Raw genomic sequence first — 15,673 nt, 5'->3', positions numbered from 1 at the left:
GACATAATAGGAAAAATGTATAAAAAAAATGAGTGAATATAATAAAATATGGATAAAGTAAGATATATGATTAAAAATGTGGGTTGGTAAAAAAAACGAATAAATTAAGAGAAAGTGAGTGAAAAGTTGTAAATGTTGTGGGTAAGATAATAATACCAATTTTTTATAACGGGATCAAAAATGATTAAAAAGAACATAAATATTTAATGTAATTCACTAACAATGTGTTAGGTACGTCCACATACATATGAGAGAAATGTGTTGAGGAGTTGCAGTAAGGACTTGATCCATTCAAGATTTCAAGGCATATTCTAACAAAATCAAACAATTGAACTTTGAGCAGACTAGCAACCCAAAACGCCATGATTTTGGTGAAGGTGTTAGCATACCAAGAAGAAAAATAATTGAGAAGGGGCAGAGAGAGATTTGCCCTCAACACAACAAGAATAGGGAAGAACAACATCAAATCAAATGTAATGTGGGAGGCGTAAATTGAGCAATACGCACACATTGCAGTCCAATTAATGCATCACATGTGATTAGGATTTAGAGATAGAGGAATCAATTGAAAGAGGAAGGAAATTAATAATAAGAAGAAGTTTTTATGAATTAGTGCAGGTTGAAAAATATACAAATTAAAGTATAATGGAGGTAGAGAATGAAAAGGAAGATCATGGAGGAGTGTACCAATGTAAAAAGGCATGTGGGACCAACTAATGGAGTTTTGGATGGAATTCGTTATCCGTCAAAATTAAATTTTTATTTTTATTTTTAATGTGAGTATTTTTAAGGTACTAAAAAACCTAAGCAGTATTTTGTCCAATTTGTACTACGGAGTACTCATTTCAGTAAAATATGGGAGTCATTGATCTTCGATTACAAGAAGAGAACCTTTTCGGTTCATAAAGGGTTTAGCTTTCATTCTCTGCCTATATCTAACTAGTATACCATCCTCAATTTTTCTACGGATTCCTTCATCTAGAAGATTGGAATTTTCATTGCAATTTAGGGCATCAAGAACCAACTTGTAAGTATACTACCTAGGAATCAAACCTCCATTCACGGGTAGTACAAGAAACTCCCAAGCTTCAGTAGCCTTCCCGACTTCACACAAAGCATGAATGATTGGTGTGTAAGAGCTAGTCGTAGGAGTCCCATGATTCATTCCCTGCATTCTTCTCAACATCTCGTTCACCACACTATAGTATCTAATGAAAGAATCATATGTAAATCGATTTGGTAAACAACCCCTTTTTATCATATCCTCCAAGAGCTCAAGGGCTCTTTTAATCCTATTATCAATCAAGCTATTATAGGTAACAATATCAGGAATAAAATCCTTAAACAACATCAACAGGAAACAATGATTCGCTTCCCACAACCTTCGCCTGATCGCCTACCTACATCCAGTCTGCAATGCATACTTGCAGTAAGAGCTTATGAAAATGGTATAGGTGTACGTATCAGGCGGACAATGAAACCCCGGTAGTTCCATTTGCTGCAACAAAGACTTGGCTTTCACAAAGAATCCAACTCTACACAGCGCTAAAATTATAGTGTTATAAGCATAAACATCTGGTTTGCAATGAAACTGTTTCATTCTATAAAAGGCCTGCATTTCCTCATTTACAAGCCCCTCTTCACCTAAGAATTTTATCAAACAGGTGATGGGCATGGTAGTTACGAGTCCACCATCTCCTCTCCTACTCATTTCCCTGAAAAAATTCCACAGCTCATACAATTTATTAGCTTTAGCCAACACAATGGCCATTTCTCTGACGTTCATTTCGTTGCGGGTGAACCCGCCATGGGATTCGACCCAGTAGAAGAATTGGGTCGATTTCAAGACGTCGTGATTAACTCGGGTAGGGTCTCGATGGGCAGCCGGAGCAAGGACTAAGGAACAGTTTTGGAGCTTGACAGACTCTTGTCGAGGTCGCGCTGCTTGAGTGGAGCGAGGTGTCGGTTGTGGTTGGGTTGACGGCCATGTTAGGTTATGAAAAATATAAAGCATTTATATTTCATGCGGAAAAACCATAAATCCAGGAATCCAAATTAATTGCCACATAACAATTTGAAGGAAATAATGCCCTTGGTCCAAGTATGCATTCTATGTTAAGTCTAATAAATGCGGTTCAGTATTAATTAACAAGTTAATAATTCAGTGAGATCAAGTGAGCTGAATGCCTAGCTAGAGGCCGCTTCAGTTCAAGTGGAATTAATGATATTAATCCACAGCTTACTCTTGACTGAACCCGTAGGGTCACACAAATAGTACGTAAACGGATCAAGTATTTAATGGCATTAAATACTCTATCTATGGATATTCGGAATCGACGGATCTTGGTTTCAGTGGGAGCTGAGATCGTCACAGGCAAGAAATGAATACTCCGGAAACGATGATATTGCCGGAAACGGAAATATGGATCGTATCGGAAATATAAATATTATCCAAGTCGTAGATGTTGCCGGAAACGGAAACATGGTACGTATCGGAAAATATTATCGGAAATGGAAATATTACCAGAATCGGAAATATTGCCGGAAACGGAAATATTGTCAGAATCGGAAATATTACCGGAATCGGAAAATAATTCCGGAAACGGAAATATTAAATATTTGTTCGAAACGGAAATTAATTCCGGAATCGGAAATGTTAAATATTGTTCGTATCGGAAATGAATTCCGGAATCGGAAATTTAATCGGAAGCGTATCGTACGAATAAGCATCGGACGAGGCCTGCCGGACGAGGGCCCAGCACGAAGCCAGGCCATCGCCCAGCAAGCCAAGCGCGCCACACAAACAGCCACGCCAGGCCTAGCGCAAGGCCAGGCCCAGCAGGCCGTGGCAGCGCGCACAGCGCGCGCAGCGCGCACGGGTGCTTGCGTGGGCTTGTGGCTCGCGCAGGCCTCGCTGCGTGGGCTGCTGCTCGCACGCACGCATGGGCGGCCCATCGAGGCTGCCGTGTGTGTGTGCGTAAGTGTTTGTGTTCGTGCACGTTTCCTAAAACGTGCAGAGTTCGGTTAATGATTAAATTCCTAATTCTATTTGATAAATTAATTAAATTAGAGTTCTTGTAGGATTCTAGGTTTAATTAATTTGTATCTGAATAGGATTCCAATTCCCTTTCCATAACCCTATAAATATGTGGCCTGGGTTCACAATTTATGACAAGTTTCAAAGTATTCAAAAGTGAGTTTTTTGAGAGAAAATTAAAACACATCTTGCTCATAAAAGTGCCGAATTTTCTAGTACCTTAAGGGCGATTCTAGTTGGTCAATCTTAAGGCGGATCCGGACGTGCTGTGGACTATCTACGGAGGGACGACACTTGGAGTCCTAAAAGACTTGTTCTTGTTCGGTTCGGGCGCAGCTAGGGAAGGCACGCAACAAAGAGTATGCATCTAATTATGCTATATGATTATGTGTAAATAATATGTTTCCTGGGTTAATGGTTGTTTCCGCATGATCTATGTAAATGTCATATGTATCATAACCTAACAGTGGTATCACGAGCCCCTTATTATTTTCATAATCTAAATTGCATGAACATGGTTAAATATTACAAATTTGCAAGAATTAAAAGGGGTGATTAATTTTCGTAATTGTTAATTAATTGCAAATTGCGTTTATTTAATTATACGTACGCAGTTTTTCGGCAGTTTCTTCGTTACTCATCCGAATTGAGTGATTTTTGTGTCAATTCCGCATGTAAAAGGCATTCTAAAATTTTGACAAAAATAGTATTTTTCTGCCGAACCCAGAATTGTCAAATTCGAAGCCTAACTATGACTTTTCGAAGGTTTTAGTTTTTCGAATGCAAAATTTCGTAAATTTAAGATGTTAAATTAAATATTTGCGATTCTTGTTGATAAATCTTGAATTTTTGATTGACCTACTGCACATGTTTAACAAGTTTGAATGCCTAGTCTTGTTAATTATGCAATCTAATTTGTAATTATGATTAATTTGTTGAAAATTAGAATAATTTAGAATTAATTTGATTTTCATAATTAATTGTAATTTAATTAGAAACCTATGATTAAAAACCACCATAAAAATTGTAAATTTACGATAAATTTTAAATTTTTATGACCTAGACTTGAATCCATAACAATCGGAAATCAATTGGATAATAAATTTTCGATTTTTTCGCCCTAAAATTATGAAATTAATATTATTTATTAATTTGTCATTAATTTTAAATATAAATTTTAAATTTTTATGCGATTCGTTCATATAACTTGCACGCACGAAGCAATGGACGCTTCGTGTTACCCTTAAGGGGTGTTGTATAATGCGGGCATGCGACGACGAGCAAGGGAGCTCGTCGCCCGTGCGGCACGAATGCAATGAGCAAGGGCGTAGTGCACGAGCACAAGGCAGCAGCCCTGCCTTGTGTCGTGTGCCACGAAAAATGGACGAATGGGCATGGGCGTAGGGCGAGCCAAGGCAGTCGCGTGTGGGCAGCAAGCGAGCTGCGCCACAACGCGCGCTGCCTCGCACAAGAGCGCGCAGCCTCGCGCGCAGCGAGCGCAAGCTCGCGTGCCACGAGCGCTGTGCCTAGCATTGCTCGCGCGCACAGCGAGCGATGTCGCCCGCCCAGCGAGCGATGTCGCGCGCCCAGCGAGCGATGGCTCGCGCGCCCAGCGAGCGATGTCGCGCGCGCACTGCGAGCGATAGCCCGCGTGCGATGAGCGCTGGCGCGCGCAGCGAGCACCAATGCGTGCGGAGGCTTGCGATAGGGATGCAGCAGCTATGCGACGAGCGCATGGGCTGCGCGCACATGGCCAGCAATGGTTGTGTGCGTGCGGCCCATGGGCGTGCAACGCGTAGGATGTTTGCGTTACGATTAGATCGTTTTGAATGTTTCACGTAATTTTAAAATTAATAATTTAAATTATTTTCTTGGATTTTAATTTTGAATATTATAATTATAATAAATGTTATTTATTCTAATTATTTTACTAAAATTAAAATCATGAATTAATTTAAATGCGACTGAAATTAAATTAAACTTTTTGGATTCAATTATAAATTTATATGAGCTTTAAATTTTAATTAAATTTGTATGTTTCCGGTTAGACTAGAAATACATTTTTATGTTTAAAATTGGTAAAGCATATGAATTTATTGGTTTAAGTGGGAGCGCTTTTTAGTCATAAACTCTTGATTAGGTCTACAAATCCTTAAGGTTAAAACAACTTGATTAGAATTAATAAGGACTGAATAATTGGTAGATTATTGGTGCCCTTGATTAATTGCTGCAAATGTTTACGTGATGCATAATGTGTTTTACTAACCAGCTATGTGGGCCATTCATGATAATGAATGGGTGAATGGTATATATTGTATATGTACTGTTTTGCAGGTTATGAAGTGACTAGTATGGCCCAAATAGGATAGAAAATATGGTCTGCGTACCATTAATTTGAATGTAATTGGTCTAAAGTACCAAAGTTATTTTTCAATTCAAATATGGTATGCGAACCATCAAATAGTTGTAATTAGTTATAGCTTATCCTATTTGAAGAAAATGGTGCCTCCCACGGAGATTTTCAAGACGGACTTTGAAGTCAAAGCTTCAAGATGAAGTCGGGCCATACTAGATCACAAATATCTTATGCATGTTTTAAGTTATTTATTGTTTTAAATATGTCTTAAAATGCATGAGATCAAAAGCTTGATTATGTTGCATGATTAAGGATTTTAGTTCACTTAAAATCTAACCAACATAGTAAGAGCCTTAAGTTCCAAACTTAAAAATTGAGTTAAAAGGTGCCATGCCAAAATATACACTTGCTTGGATATCCTTTACATCAATCTAGTAATAGTTTTCGCTCAGCGAGGTGTTACTTATTGGTCCTAAAGGGGCAAGGTACACAAATAATTGTGAGTACATGTTAGTTTTGGTGAAACTCAACGATATAAGTAAGGAGTCCTTTTATGTCGTGGCAAATTCGATAGGTTTACCTTATAAGTTCTTAGACGTACCTATCAACCAAGAATAGTTTCTAGACTATTAGCAAAAGGCTTTTGCTTACCTAAGATATTCTAGGATTAAGTCGACAAACTGTGCTTAGTTCTTCAATGATTTTAGGATCTTGGAATCATTTTATTCACACCTGCCGGAACACATAATTCGAATAAAATGCTAATGACTTGCTTAGATTGCATGATTGCTTTCATTTTCAAGTTATTACTAATGATAAATGTTTAGACTTTGCATGCTTCAATGAATGTTTTAATTATTGTTTATAATTAAATATCTTGCACTGCAATAAATCCTTTTAGAAAGGTAACAGTAAATTTCCTCGATTGGTAGTGAATCCAAGAACGATTCACGGAAATGAGAGAAAGTGAGCAATTTAAAGTGTACGTTTCTTATAGCGACTTTTATGGTTGTTTTCGAATATCAAAATCGAATGGCAAACCAATTGGTGCTTGTGAATTCAAAATACAATGTAGTTTTGAGATCGTAAAGCATTGAGTTTAAACGCTCAGCCTTACCAATGGTTAACAACCTAATATCGTTGTCCATTTAATTCTCGAATGAGTCTAGTCCCTAGACATTCGAATAGATCGATGCTTAGAGAACTTTAGAAGCTTCTGGTAAGATCATCTAGTTGAAACAAAATATTCAACATAAATTAAAATGGTAAAGAACCTTGTTGGTGACATTGGACATGTCTAACAAAGTATAAAAGTCAACACTAAAGAATTCAATTCTTAAGACTATAAGAAAAGGTACAAGAAATAGGAAAACGAGGAACAAATGAAAGGAATTTACGATTCCGTTTCTACCTATAAGTTTATGTTTAAAGAGAAGTGACCTAGCAATCAAACTTCCTTGGTATCATATACCGCTTGAGGTTCTTACTTCGGTAATAACTCAAACAATGGAAGCTAGGATACACTAATGACCTACAAGTGGGAAATGAAGCATGGCATTGCTACATTAATTGTAGGGTCATCTAGTTTGTTTTAAGTCCTTTCAAAGGCTGGAACTTAATGGCTACTTTGTTCCATAATCAGCATACCTAAATTTCTGTTTCAAACACAGAAAGACTCACATTCAGAAGAACAAAAACAATGTTTGTTTGTTTATTTGAATGAAATGGTCAATTACAGGTTGAGTCAATATGCTTGATTAAAACAAACAACTCTTTAAAGAACTTTACTAAGGTTCAAATCAAACCCTTGATTTGAGTTCCACTAATCTTTGGCATTGTTGCTTAGACCATATCAATAAGTTAAACTTCAAAAGCTCTATTTTGATGGACTTTTGAAAGTTCATTGATTTCTAGATCAATTTAAGACGACTAGTCTTACTTGTTGAAAGTAACAAAAGATATGAACTATTGTTAGAACGCCTAGACAATAGAGTTCAAAGCTAAAGAAAGATTTTATGACTTTATTATTTCACATGGATTTGAGTGAATATAGGTTTATTTACTCAAATGTGATATAAGTTGAATCTGTTTGGCTAGTTCAAAGATTCAGAAGTATAAAATCCACTTGGCAAGAAATCATAAAGATCTAGGTTAGATCATGTTGATGATTACTTGAGACCAAATATGATCATCAATGATTGTGTGTTGTAATTTCACAATCTAGGTCCATAAGATATGGCATATCTAAGTTGGAATGATCGAAGTCGATTAGTACTTGATTCGATCAATGATGAATCATAAAGACTTTTCCTATAATTTCTAAAACAAAATGCTCAACTACCACCAAACAAAACCAAATTCGTCAAAGCTTTTGAAAAGTAATTTCAGAATAACTTTTCATAAAATATCTAGAGAATTGCAAAACTCAATGGGAGCTTAGTGTTTGTCATTCGACAAACTAAGGCCCAAGTCTAGATATATGTTTCATTGTGATTTATTCTAATGAGACACAAGGGTATTGTTTCTACCACGAATTTTTGAGAACATAATGTTTGTTTGCTCGGAATAATGTCCTTTTGGAGATTCGTTTCCAAAATGACAAGTGGGAGAAAATAGACCTCGAAAGTCTTCGAGGCGAACAACAAACATAAACGGAAATTCCGGAGGCTTTTCGAAGTGCTTCAGAAAATCCGAACTTATTCTTTAAGGACTTTAGAAGTGGCTTTAAAAATTGGACATCTCTTAGAAGACTTTACAAGTGCTTCAAGGAGAACAGAATATTCAAAGGACTTTAAGTGGCTATTGATATTCTAATGTTTGATGTTCTATACCCAAGTAGGCATAGAGTTCAAGTCACTGGAACTATGAGATTCTTCTATTAGATAGTGAAGAAACATGGAGTTCAGGTCACTGAAACTATGCAATTCTTCTATTAGATAGTAAAGAAACCTACAACTTGCAGTCAAACTAAAAGAAGTGACTTGTAAGAAAGCTATGACGAAACCCAGATTCCCTAAAATGGTTAGAGGCCATATATAGACTATATGTTTAATTGGTTAAAGGCCATAAAACATACTCAATGTTTTGATGACAAAATTGAAATTTTGTTGATTTGCAAGAATAGGTTCACACCTATTGGTTGCAAGTTTGTTTTAAGGATAAAAACCATCAAACATGGAATTGTGTTCACACACAAAGCTAGATTAGTTGCTAAAGGTTACAAGCAAATTCATGGCATGGATTGTGTTGAAACCTCATGCAAAATCGTAATGCTTAAGTCTATAATTCAAGCAATGATTGCATATTGGTACATATGGCAATTGGATGACAAAACGTATTCCTCAATCAAATGTTGGAATAAACTATGTACATGGTATGTCATAGGATTTGTGGATCCAAATAAATGCTTGAAAAGGAAAGCTAGCTTATGAAATCTAAGTCCAGATTTAAGCAAGCAATTGGGAATTAGAACTGTATTTTAGTGAAGCTAATAAGTATTTTAGTTTCATAAAATGTACATGATTCTTATAGATGTATAAGAAGTTTAGTGGGAGTACATAAAAACTTATTTGGTCCTATGTGTATCACACACATATCTCTCTATTGTGAAATAACATTCAAATGCTAATGACTTAGATTTGAAATTATTCATCAATGATGGACCATGGCGAAACTTAGTACATACTGGGTAGTAAGATCTATTTACAAAAATCTTATGATATTGTTTTGGATTAAGTAATGGCATTTACTAAATCAAACACGAAAGTCTCCATTGGAGATATTCGACCCATGTGAATAAATCTAAGTAAAGGATGTTTGAACTATGTATAAGCATTTACTAAGTTAAACATCAAAGGATCTAAATAAGATTCTTAACCTATATTATATGTCAAAGAATTTAGCTGAATTTAGTATCTACTGAAACTAGATGAGCTAAAGTTACATGAATAGAATTCAATTGGGAATTATTCTGCAAAAGAACTTATCATGTATGATATAATATGAGGATCGCCAAAAATGTATCGTATGACTTTAGGCATGACGAACATATACCAATCTCTATTGATCTAAGTGAAGATCAACTAGATTGAGATCAAGAATACTTATGGTACTTGAAAAGGTACATAGGAATAGTTCTTGAATTCAAGGAAATAAAGATATGCTAAATATTGATGCTACACGCATAAACACTGGCAAAGGATCAAGCAAGACCCTTTGGAGTTAACCATTGATAAGGACGAGCTATAAAGCATCGTGTTTTGAAATGGCAACATGGATTGGAGACCATGAGTTGTTGCGTGGGAAATTAAAATAATAATTTCTATGTTCTAAGATAGAGTTGGAGAATCTTCCACATATCTATGAACTGCCTGGATAGGTAAATCCAAACAAAGCATCACTAGCAACCTATACAGTTGAAGTAAAAGTAATTATTGCCTAAGAAGCAATAAAACAGGGTTGTTTAAAGTTCTTCACTGAACTTGGGTAGATCACCTATCTGCTGGCTTGATGGTTCTTCATTGAAAAATGCGTAGAACCACTCTTGAAGCAAGAAAAACGTCTGCTAACTTGATGGTTCTTCATTGAAAAATGAGTAAAACCACCATCGAAGTAAGAAAGACTAGATCACATAATAAACAAACTCGAAAAGATCTTATCATCATATCTCGAAGAACATTCGATGAAAAGGATATTAAGATTGGCAAAGCATGATAACTAAACCTATGCAACAAGTGAGAAGCAACACTCACGTTGTAGCACTGGAAATCAAGCATAGCTTTGAATTCCATGAATTGTTTTAGAAGATGGGTTTGAGGCCCATGGTTATAAAACATTGGGGTTGAACATTTATCATATATGAAATGTATTTTCATATTCCATTTAATCTTGGTTTAGTATTAAATGATGAGTCCCTTCAAATTTGACGATATATTCAAGATAGACTGTCAGGACCAGTCCTGTGACTAAGAAATGTCTATCAAGTGAACTTGAAAGTCAAAGGTTGAAAATGGTCCCTATTCGGAGTTTTCTATAAAATTGGACGCATAGAAAACGTTAGACGATTAGAATGCAAGATGACTAGTAGTTCTGTTTCTTGAACTATGTGGACATGGCAATGTCATAATCATTTGCATAGATACTTACTTTGGGAAGACTAGTATCGGACAAGACCTATGAAACTTTACTGTAAGAGATGAAAGTCTGTCATAAGTAAATTTCATTAAATTATTAGACACTAAATCCTCAATACCTGAGTGATTTGAGATTACTTGTTTGAGAACTGGTTGCTTTGACGTTGACCAACCGTCGCACCGTAAAAGGAGGCTATAAAGGCAACGCTCAGGTAATCACCTATCAAACGAAGTCTAATCTCAAGATCGCAAGATTGGGATTGTCCTCCCATAAATCGGGATGAGATGCTTAAAAGTTGTACAAGGCCACTCGGAGAGCTAGAAACTGTGAAATGCATGGCCGTGCTCGGATGAATCATAGGCTATGATTATCTGTTTATTTGATCAGTTGAACTCTGAAACCGAGGAACACCTCTGGACATAATAAGGATGACAACTCTTACCTTATGTTCAAGAGCAAGCATCGAGCGACAAAGGAATTAGGAAATGCACACTTGTCCCTAAGGACAAGTGGGAGACTGAAGGAAATAATGCCCTTGGTCCAAGTATGCATTCTATGTTAAGTCTAATAAATGCGGTTCAGTATTAATTAACAAGTTAATAATTCAGTGAGATCAAGTGAGCTGAATGCCTAGCTAGAGGCCGCTTCAGTTCAAGTGGAATTAATGATATTAATCCACAGCTTACTCTTGACTGAACCCGTAGGGTCACACAAATAGTACGTAAACGGATCAAGTATTTAATGGCATTAAATACTCTATCTATGGATATTCGGAATCGACGGATCTTGGTTTCAGTGGGAGCTGAGATCGTCACAGGCAAGAAATGAATACTCCGGAAACGATGATATTGCCGGAAACGGAAATATGGATCGTATCGGAAATATAAATATTATCCAAGTCGTAGATGTTGCCGGAAACGGAAACATGGTACGTATCGGAAAATATTATCGGAAATGGAAATATTACCAGAATCGGAAATATTGCCGGAAACGGAAATATTGTCAGAATCGGAAATATTACCGGAATCGGAAAATAATTCCGGAAACGGAAATATTAAATATTTGTTCGAAACGGAAATTAATTCCGGAATCGGAAATGTTAAATATTGTTCGTATCGGAAATGAATTCCGGAATCGGAAATTTAATCGGAAGCGTATCGTACGAATAAGCATCGGACGAGGCCTGCCGGACGAGGGCCCAGCACGAAGCCAGGCCATCGCCCAGCAAGCCAAGCGCGCCACACAAACAGCCACGCCAGGCCTAGCGCAAGGCCAGGCCCAGCAGGCCGTGGCAGCGCGCACAGCGCGCGCAGCGCGCACGGGTGCTTGCGTGGGCTTGTGGCTCGCGCAGGCCTCGCTGCGTGGGCTGCTGCTCGCACGCACGCATGGGCGGCCCATCGAGGCTGCCGTGTGTGTGTGCGTAAGTGTTTGTGTTCGTGCACGTTTCCTAAAACGTGCAGAGTTCGGTTAATGATTAAATTCCTAATTCTATTTGATAAATTAATTAAATTAGAGTTCTTGTAGGATTCTAGGTTTAATTAATTTGTATCTGAATAGGATTCCAATTCCCTTTCCATAACCCTATAAATATGTGGCCTGGGTTCACAATTTATGACAAGTTTCAAAGTATTCAAAAGTGAGTTTTTTGAGAGAAAATTAAAACACATCTTGCTCATAAAAGTGCCGAATTTTCTAGTACCTTAAGGGCGATTCTAGTTGGTCAATCTTAAGGCGGATCCGGACGTGCTGTGGACTATCTACGGAGGGACGACACTTGGAGTCCTAAAAGACTTGTTCTTGTTCGGTTCGGGCGCAGCTAGGGAAGGCACGCAACAAAGAGTATGCATCTAATTATGCTATATGATTATGTGTAAATAATATGTTTCCTGGGTTAATGGTTGTTTCCGCATGATCTATGTAAATGTCATATGTATCATAACCTAACACAATTAGCATAATTTAGGATACATACTTATGAAGCGTGCCTTACCTAGCTACTCCCGAACCGAACAAGAACAAGTTTAGGACTCCAAGTGTCGTCCCTCCGTAGATAGTCACATCACGTTCGGATCCGCCTTAGATTTAATTAACTAGAATTGCACCTAAGGTTTTAAGTTATTCGAATATAATTTGTGGCAAATTAACTTTAGTTTTAATCCTTAAAACTATGTGAATACTTGAATTGGAGTGATTATAAATTGTGAATGTCATCACCTATTTATAGGGTTGGAATAATGGAATTAGAAGTCTACTAGGTTTCAATTAATCTAATCCTATTAGAATTAGACATTAATTAAACAACTAACTCTAGTAACTTTAGGAAATTAATCTTTAAACTAATCCTAATCGATTAAGGATTCGATGCATGCACGAACTCAACGCACACACGCACGCACAGCCCACGAGGGGCGCTGGCCATGCGCGCGCGCGGAGAAGTTCGGCCCACAGCGTTGCAGCCCACGAGTGGGCGTGCCAGCCTGCTGGCTTCGCTTGGGCCTGGCCTTGCGCTTGCTGGCTGGGACTTGCGATTGATGGCGGGCTGCCTTGCAGCCTTTGCGCGCATGGGCTTGCTAGGCGCAGGCCTGGCTTCGTGTTGGGCCTTGCGTCTAGCAAGCTCGTCCGATGTTTATTTCGTACGACGCGCTTCCGATTAATTTTCCGATTCCGGAATTCATTTCCGATTCGAACAATATTTAATATTTTCGATTCCGGAATTAATTTCCGCTTCGAACAAAATTTCCGATTTCGGAAATATTTTCCGATTCCGGAAATATTTTCCGATTCCAATAATATTTCCGATTCTCACAATATTTCCGTTTCCGGTAATATTTCCGATTCCGGTAATATTTCCATTTCCGATAATATTTTCCGATACGTACCATGTTTCCGTTTCCGGAAACATCTACGACTTGGATAATATTTATATTTTCGATACGATCCATATTTCCGTTTCCGGCAATATCATCGTTTCCGGAGTATTCATAATTTGCCTTTTGACGATTTCAGCTCCCAGTGGAACCGAGATCCGTCGATTACGAATATCCATAAATGGAGTATTTAATTCACTTAAATACTTGATCCGTTCACGTACTATTTGTGTGACCCTACGGGTTCAGTCAAGAGTAAGATGTGGATTAATATTATTAATTCCACTTGAACTGAAGCGGCCTCTAGCTAGGCATATAGTTCACTTGATCTCACTGAATTATTAACTTGTAAAATTAATTAATACTGAATCGCATTTATTAGACTTATCATTAAATGCATACTTGGACCAAGGGCATTATTTCGTTCAGTCTCCCACTTGTCCTTAGGGACAAGTGTGCATTTCCTAATTCCTTTGTCTCTTGATTCTTGCTCATGAACATAAGGTAAGAGTTGTCATCCTTATTATGTCCAGAGGTATTTCTCGGTTTCAGAGTTCAACTGATCAAATAAACAGATAATCATAGCCTATGATTCATCTGAGCATGGCCATGCATTTTACAGTTTCTAGCTCTCCGAGTGGCCTTGTACAACTTTCAGCATCTCATCCCGATTTATGGGAGGACAATCCCAATCTTGCGATCTTGAGTTTAGACTTCGTTTGATAGGTGATTACCCGAGCGTTGCCGTTATAGCCTCCTTTTACGGTGCGACGGTTGACAACGTCAAAGTAACCAGTTCTCAAACAAGTAATCTCAAATCACTCAGGTATTGAGGATTAGTGTCTAATAATTTTAATGAAATTTACTTATGACAGATTTTCATCTCTTACAGTAAAGTTTCATAGGTATGTCCGATACTAGTCTTCCCAAAGTAAGTATCTATGCAAATGATTGCGACATTGCCATGTCCACATAGTTCAAGAAACAGAACTACTAGTCATCTTGCATTCTAGTCGTCTAGCGTTTTCTATGCGTCCATTTTTATAGAAAACTCCGACCAGGGACCTTTTTCAACTTTTGACATTCAAGTTCACTTGATAGACATTTCTTAGTCACAAGACTGGTCCTGACAGTCTATCTTGAATATATCGTCAAATTGAAGGGACTCATCATTTAATACTAAACCAAGATTAAATGGCATATAAGAAAAATACATTTCATATATGATAAATGTTCAACCCCAATGTTTTACAACCATGGGCCCCCAACCCATCTATAAAACAACTAATGGAATTCAAAACTATGCTTGATTTCCGGTGCCACAATGTGAGTGTTGTTTCTCACTTGTTGCATAGGTTTAGTTATCATGCTTTGCCAATCTTAATATCCTTTTCGCTAAAATTACAGTGTTATAAGCATAAACATCTGGTTTGCAATGAAACTGTTTCATTCTATAAAAGTCCTGCATTGCCTCATTTACAAGCCCCTCTTCACCTAAGAATTTTATCAAACAGGTGATGGACATGGTAGTTATGAGTCCACCATCTCCTCTTCTACTCATTTCCCTGAAAAAATTCCACAGCTCAAACAATTTATTAGCTTTAGCCAACACAATGGCCATTTCTCTGACGGTCATTTCGTTGCGGGTGAACCCGCCATGGGATTTTACCCAGTAGAAGAATTGGGTCGATTTCAAGACGTCGTGATTAACCCGGGTAGGGTCTCGATGGGCAGCCGGACCAAGGACTAAGGAACATCTTTGGAGCTTGACAGACTCCTGTCGAGGTCGCGCTGCTTGAGTGGAGCGCGGTGTCGGTTGTTGTAATACCTCGTATTTTTCTATAATTATAAATATATTTTATTATATTTATAAAGCATTTCGTCGTATTTATAAAGTATTTTTATAAATTAATTCCATTTAATGAGAATTAAATGCATTTTTATTTTTAATTAATTTAAATATTAATTATTTCGAAAACCGTATTTTTATTAAATAAATTCAATGAATTTATTTAATCGGGATTTGTTGGGACGTATTTCGAAAACGAATTTGATTTACTTAAAGACCAGTCGTTTTGTCTTGATCAAACCCAACAAAGCTTGTAAGGAGTAAACTTAAGTGAGTCCGGTAACAAGCCCAACTCAAAATTACCCTAACCTAGCCCACAAGGGAGAGAAAACCTATAAATAGACCTCATGTCAAACCTTCACAACCAAAAATTCATAAATCTTTCCCTCTCTCCTCTTTTTCCTCTCCTTGCGGCACACTCCATGCCCCAC

At 37.4% G+C, this 15,673-nt stretch overlaps 1 pseudogene; it reads right to left on the bottom strand.

Annotated features, from left to right (window-relative positions):
• Window positions 1-862: 862 nt before the first annotated feature.
• On the bottom strand, window positions 863-15,029 carry LOC110801116 (pentatricopeptide repeat-containing protein At1g77405-like; annotated as a pseudogene).
• Between the last annotated feature and the right edge of the window lie 644 nt (window positions 15,030-15,673).

Source organism: Spinacia oleracea, chromosome 5, assembly GCF_020520425.1.
Source record: "Spinacia oleracea cultivar Varoflay chromosome 5, BTI_SOV_V1, whole genome shotgun sequence".
Lineage (NCBI taxonomy): Eukaryota > Viridiplantae > Streptophyta > Magnoliopsida > Caryophyllales > Amaranthaceae > Spinacia > Spinacia oleracea.
This window is presented reverse-complemented; position numbering and strand designations above follow the sequence as displayed.